This window comes from Helicoverpa zea, chromosome 27, assembly GCF_022581195.2.
Source record: "Helicoverpa zea isolate HzStark_Cry1AcR chromosome 27, ilHelZeax1.1, whole genome shotgun sequence".
NCBI classification, from domain to species: domain Eukaryota; kingdom Metazoa; phylum Arthropoda; class Insecta; order Lepidoptera; family Noctuidae; genus Helicoverpa; species Helicoverpa zea.
The window spans coordinates 4,322,422-4,329,618 of NC_061478.1; positions in this window are offsets into that span (position 1 = coordinate 4,322,422).

Consider the following 7,197-nt stretch of genomic DNA (forward strand, 5'->3'; position numbering starts at 1 on the left):
ACCGTAAATAAGAAAGTTCATATGGAAACTAGAAGTTACTTTCTTATTAATAAAAGAACTCAAAAACGATGCTACCTTTTTGCTAGGGTAGCCTAAAATATTGTTGAAAAATAAAACAACTGTAAAGTGAAGCAAGCCCGAAAATTTTTGAGTTTTGGATCACTAAAAGTCCTAAACATATATAATAAAAAACGACTGTGAAGTGAAGAAGCCGCGAGCGAAGGGAGCGTGATTTTTTTTGAGTATTGGGACATTAAAAGTAGCTATATGTGATAAAAAATTGAAGCGTAAAGTAAGGAAACCGCGAGCGGAGCGAGCGCGAAAATTTTTGAGTTTTGGGACATAAAAGTAGTGTTTGTTCGAGAATTTCTCAAATTTAACGCGGAATTAAACACAAATTCGCTTCGGCGCCCCTGAGCCCGCAGCGCCCGGGTTATTCGCATACGCTGCACCATAAGTTAAGATGGCCCTGATGCTATCCATTCATTTGGATACAGTTCTTGTAAGTTGCAATCTTTGATGAAAGGAGATGGCCAAAAAAACACCCAGAGTCGACAGAAACTTCATAATTACGATTGGATTCAGTATAATGTAAGGATTAAAAAAAGTATTTCATATCATCTAAAAACCATGGGGTTCTCTTTTTATAACGTTTTTTCGATCATGATTTTAGTTCACAGAAAAGTTTACTTTTACTGTTTCATGTTCATTAGAAGTTGAATGCAGACTCGTGATTGGACCGTTTTGCATCGCTAAGTCATTTATTACATTTGACAATGTCACATGGCACGATTTTCAAAGACAATTTTTAAAAAGACGTTTCATAGCCAGTTGTGAAGGTTGCATATAACTGCGAAACCTCTCCAAGTAAGTAAGGTCGGTGCTTTCGTGTTTGGAGTTGTTAAATATAAGACCTTTTAATCTCCAGGCAATCTCAGTAATATTACTGTTGGCTAGTATAATCTTAGTATACATAGATTTTTTTTTATGTTCCTTGATGTAAATGATCTTTAAAATCAATATAAATTCAACGACCTATTTTTGTGAAAATATGATATAGCTCCTATACCCCATGGATTTCAGGCTGGAGTTTTTGGCACCATCAAAGGTCTATCATAATGAACCTATTGGTAAGCATTTCATTGCTGTCGATTCTGGGTTTTTTTACTATGAAAATTTGGCCATCTCCTTTAAAACAAAAATAGGAGTAACATTCTGATCAAGGATTGGTGGGGGCGCCTGTGGTGCCCCTTATATCCGGCGCCCTGGGCCGTCGCCCAACCGCGCCCTACCGCTACTAACTGCGATATCTGACATGGAGGCGCGAGCGCAGCGAGCGCGAATTTTTTTGGGGATGCAAAGGGTGAACCCGTCAAAATTGATAGGGGACGACCAAAGCGAGGGCGGCTATTGCTGTGTTCGGAAATATTGAAATCAAATAATTGGTAAAAAGATATTGTATTTTTTTAATATTACGTGATAAGTCACTCGATTTGCCGCCCCCTAGGACGTGCCGCCCGCGTGCGGTGCACGCCTTGCACGCCCGCTTACGGCGGGCCTGGAGGGGTCATTTGATGATTTTTGACGTCGGTAAAAAAAAGGTATATTTAAATAACAGACAGATGTATCAAAACAGTAGGCACTTAACTAAAGATAAACTATCTTGATATATTTTTTTACACTCAGTTTAGAAATAAAATTCGGGCAAAAATGCGTGTTAATACAAAAACAACATCAATTTAATTATTATTTTAGAAGTAGTTTGGTTTATCTTTTTTATCTTTAAAAATACATGTTGTTTCATACACTGTTTACCTGTTAGTGGTTAAAATTCTACTAAATAGAAACATTCTTTTAAAATGGCAACACTTATTCATGCATTCAGTTGCAATACTAATAATCTTAGAAACCGTTTTTTTATCACACCAATAAAACATACTTAAGTTTAATTTTACAAAAATATTATTATAGTAATAGTCTTAAAATAATTAAGTACGTAAAGTATTATCTATATTAAAAAGTAGATGGTTTGGATTGTCAACTTTAAATTACTTCTTTCAGTACCGATAGATGGCGCTCTGCTAAAATCAAGGGAATTTTAAAAATATAACATGAATACGTGATAATTATGTTTAATTTTTTTGAAAAACACTGAAAAACGTTTATAATCATTTTAGCACAGGGGCCCGATTCTCCTAATTTTACTAAAGCGACATACGATTCACATTCGACTGCGATCCAATCACGACTCTATTACGATTGAAGCGTAGGTATGTGGCATTCCGCTAAGGCGGCCAACCGTCCCGCATTCTGCGGGACCGTCCCGCAATGCTTGACGAAATCCCGTTTTGAAATTATTAGTAAAATAGTCCCGCAAAACGTTGTATGCGTCCCGCATGTCCCGCATCCCTATTTTTCTACCACGCTTCTACACAACACCCACCTGCGCGCACGCTCAACAGTGCAGGAACACAGATTACTTATAATCTCGTTCTCTTTATTTCTACTGAACTCGTGAGGCCTAATGATTTTGAAAATAAGACAATAGTGCACGCTGTGACACGATATTGATAGGTTAAATTACAGCTTTTTGCTTACGGTTTTTATTTTATCAGTTCCGTCCGATCATTTTTCAATGCACCCCCCCCCCCTTTTCACGAAAGGTTAAGTCCCGCATTCAGTTTTCGGAAAGTTGGCCGCCTTACATTCCGCTATTTTTTCTTTGAAATAAACGTTTTTATCCTTTTCTGTCATTCAATAATGAATCATTTTGTCTGTAAATGATTTACGAATGCAATATGATTGTAGAGCAAACTACCGTATAGACCAAAATCAAAAAAATAGCAGAACAATCGCAAACCAGTCGAATTTCGTTGGAATACGATTGGTCTTATATATCTACGAACCCGCATTAAACAAGCAAGTCCTCTGTGCGAGACGAGACGAGGCCTGTGCCCAGCATCAGGAGTATCACGACCTGCCTAGAAATATTTAGCCCTCACTCCAAAATTCTTTATTGGGACCTTATGAAAACACGTAGGTATTGCGCTGGTTTCTTAACAAAAAATAAAAATGGACACGACAAAAAAGTGAAAAAAAAGCCTATTTTTAACTTACTTCTTACGAAAGGACTCTCCTCCTTTTTTTAATGCAATGAAGGCAAAATATAGGTACAGTTTAGCGGTTGAGCTCTTTAACGGTTGAGTGTAGCTAGTACCCAGTATTTAGGTTAATTTAATTGATATTGATGATTAAGCTTTATGCCACATGGGTTATATTATAACGTAGTATAAATAAATAAATACGTAACTCCTAAAGCAAAGTCAACATTTTTATTTAATCCATTTCAGATTTTTCAAGTCAGTGTTTATATAAATGGTTCATCCGCGTCCCTTGAGAACTAATGCCCGTACCGGGATAAAATATACCTACCCTTTGTAATATGGCCTATGTTACTCGGGAAGAGTGTACTTAGCTTTTCAAATGTGAAAGATATTTTTAAATCAGTCCAGTTCTTTTTGAGTTTACCCAATACAAGAAAAAGATTTTTTTCTAAATATTAATGGCTAAACTGTGATGTTAGTATATAAAAATAAATGTTTTATTTTGAGTGCCTTGTCTGCATTTAGCAGTACTTTATGTATGCATGGTTAGATGCGATACTGCCAAAGAAATGTAAAAAGAAAAATGTAAGTACCTATTTAACAATTTTGTTAAAAACAAAATTGATCCATTCCTAGAACTACCTATTTGCGTAATATTATGCAAAGGTGGGAATTAAGAGCGCTATTACAAAATCGAATTGCTCAGTTGTAGGTAAATTAGACGATAGCCGGCAGCACTTGCGCATGTGTGCGTCTAGTGAAATACGCAACGCACACCTGCGGACCGCCACGCGGCACAAACAAACTTGAGACTTTGCCACTTTTTTCCGAAATAATTTATTGTTTTTATAGTTTATGAAATATTATTTGTACCGATGAATTTTATAACCTAGAATAGCTCGATTGAGTTACAATAAACAAGTAATCGTTTACAATTTTTAAATTATTTAGTCGACAACCAAACTTTTCACCATGTTTATCAATTATAAGTAATTGATTTATAAAAAAACTAAAATCTATAATTCGTCTTCCATGTATTGTATCTTCATTTTCCTGCAACAATGAAAACTAGGAATGTAGATAGTTTATTAAAACAAATATGTCACGTATACCTTTTGCGGGTGACAAAAAATACTTACCATATTATTTGTACTGGTATTCAATTGAGTCTGATAGTCTGAATTAAATATGCTTTCATTATCCTGCAAGAATCAAAGAAGTCCAATTACATTATTATGCAACAGCGAAACTAACGACGATGACATTTACGTACATATTTCTTTATAACCAACATCAAAAAAAGAGAACCCAATCTATAACATTTTCGAATTAGAATATCATGGCCTAATACTTATGTATATTACATTTCAATCAGATCATTATAACTAATAAATAAAATAAAACTCACTAGTATCAAAACGTGTTAGATGCGTAGGTTGCGCTATATTTTTCGAACTCCGGCGAGTTTACGCGGCGCAACAGCGAGCGATACGTCCCTCCTCGGTAAGCGCCTGGCGCTGACTAAAGTTGAACACCGTGCGTCACAAGATTTATATTGATTTTTGCATTGCAAACAAAAATTATTTTAAAATATTGTTTTACTTTTAAATAGACCAATTTTTTTTTTCAAGCTTTATAACAATACCACCTTAATTATTAAATGTTTTTTATTTGAATTTGGATTATACTTTCATAGATAAAAAATATAGTTTCGTACGGAAAATTGTCAGTAACTCTCAGTTTTATAGAATTATTTTTGGTGTAATACTGTATGAATTGTAATAAATTGATTTAAGCACTTCCAAGTACAAGATATAGTTGTATCTTGAACATTTTTATAAATGGTTAAATTGCTATATCCTCGGAGTACCGAAGCATCAAAAAATACCCAAAAGCAACATTTTATGAAACATCCTTTGCAGAGACAAAGATTTTACTGATGTACGTGGACAAATTAAAATATTTATTTAATACACTTTCAAGATAAATGATCAAACTTTCTGAATCTTATTTTTGTTTTTTTATTGTGACTATATCCAAAGCATCAAAACTCGTATAAAACGTTTAAATTCGCGAAAATTTGTGATAGCCCTCTTAAATCACTCTCACAGCCATATTTTAATCATCTACACTGATTTTCTTCATTATCTTTTCTATGTACCATTCTTTACGCACCTTTTGAACACTTTACTCTAAAAACAACCTTAACATTGAGCTGTAAGGTTCAAAATCAATTGCATATTTCTTAGCTCAGCAATCATTTGTAATTTCAACTCTATGGCTTTAGATATAAGGTTGAAAATGAATAGTAAAGTGATATCTAAGGCAGTTTTAATTCTTGATGCTGCGTAAACAAGGTAAGTTTACTTTTAAGGTGTATCTTAAGAGATAAATGATAACAATTTGATAAGGAACGGGGACATGATAAGAAGTAGCGAGTCTAACGTGTTGGAGACGGTAGAATATTTTTTTTAACTACTTATCTGACATCTCATCTGCCTAGGTTTTTCAAATGTTGGGGTCGGCTTCCAGTCTTACTTTTTACATGGAGCGAATGCCTACCTATATCTGAACTCTTCAATTTAATTATCCTGGCAACTCCTTGGGAAGACTAATTGCTAAGTCGGCAAGACTTATTGGTAAGACGTTTTTGTTTCTGACTACCAGTAACGACTGCCAAAGATGTTCAATTGGCAGTGGGGAATCACAAATTTAACGTGCCTTATGCAACACGGAGAAATCTGGACATAAATAAATAACAAGATGGTTACCCATCCAAAGACCGAATCCATGCTTAGGTAACCTTACGATACATCGGTGCGCGCGGCTGTCCGCGAATAGATAAGTACCTCATTGCAAGCTCGCTCTTCTAGTAAAATTTTCAGGTACTTAGGAAAGTAATCCATCATGACAGTGACATAACTTCATATCAATTTCCTGCGAAAGCTCACTTCACCTGATTCCCTTGATTTTAGCATCGATTCGATAATGTGTAATGTCCGATAAGAAGAACTTCTTATTAATTCTCTTGCTTACAATTCTGAATTAAGTGTAAGTAGGGACAGGCTTGTGCATGGAGGTCAGATAGGCAGTCCCTCTAACCAAAGCTCCTTAATCTGGGATTATAATTCTTCCAGGGGCAAAAGGGTTTACTGGTCAACAAAGAATATCTAATATCAGACTGAATTAACACCGATATTCGCGGATCATAGCTATAGTGCATTTCATAGGTACCTACCCTAAAAAAATATGTTTAAACTTAGGTATTAATTTCAAAAAATCTAACAGTAAGTAAATTACTTCGTATTATGTAGATATTATAGCTACTTACTTGAAGCACAAAATATCATAGAGCAAATGGTATGAATTAAATATATTCTGTCACATATGTGTAAACTTTGTTTAGTTGCTCCCGACTTGTCCGGAAGTCGGTTAACTATGAGAAGTGCTAAACAGTTGGTTTTTAAACAACGGTTCTGTTTAAATGAGACTAAACTACAAAAAGTTCCGCTATTATAATGTAAGCTCTTTGGTACTCTACAAGCAATCGGGGACTTAGTAGGTACTCTACAAGCAATCGGGGACTGAGTATTTTGAGGTATAAAAAAAGTTAAATATGGATCCCTTTCTTAGGTAGATACATGTACAGCTACAGCTTAGGTAAATTGGTCTGACAAGTGCATGTCTGCTACAGATCACTGCATAGGATAGAAGAAACGTAGGTTCTTAATTCTCTGAACGTATTGCTTATTTATTGCCTAGATGTGTTAGTCAAAATACTTAAGTAAATTCATCTTGTCCTGTTCTCGATTTTTATAAGTGTCAACGCGGGCTCAGTAAGTTTTACTTCCATTCCTCTCTGTCATTCGTCATATTGTGGCCGTGCTAACATTAACTCCCTTCGTGTTTATGTTTAAAACTTCGTGAGACCTGGCTAAAATATCAATTAACAAGGATAGAATACCAGATAAACTATGTTTCAGCCATGTGGAAATTGGAAATCCATGAGAGAGTTCTATTGAAGACATCTTCAAGGTATCCTAAGGGCTAATAAGTATAAAGCCTTCCTTCAAATAGTTTCCGACCCGACAGA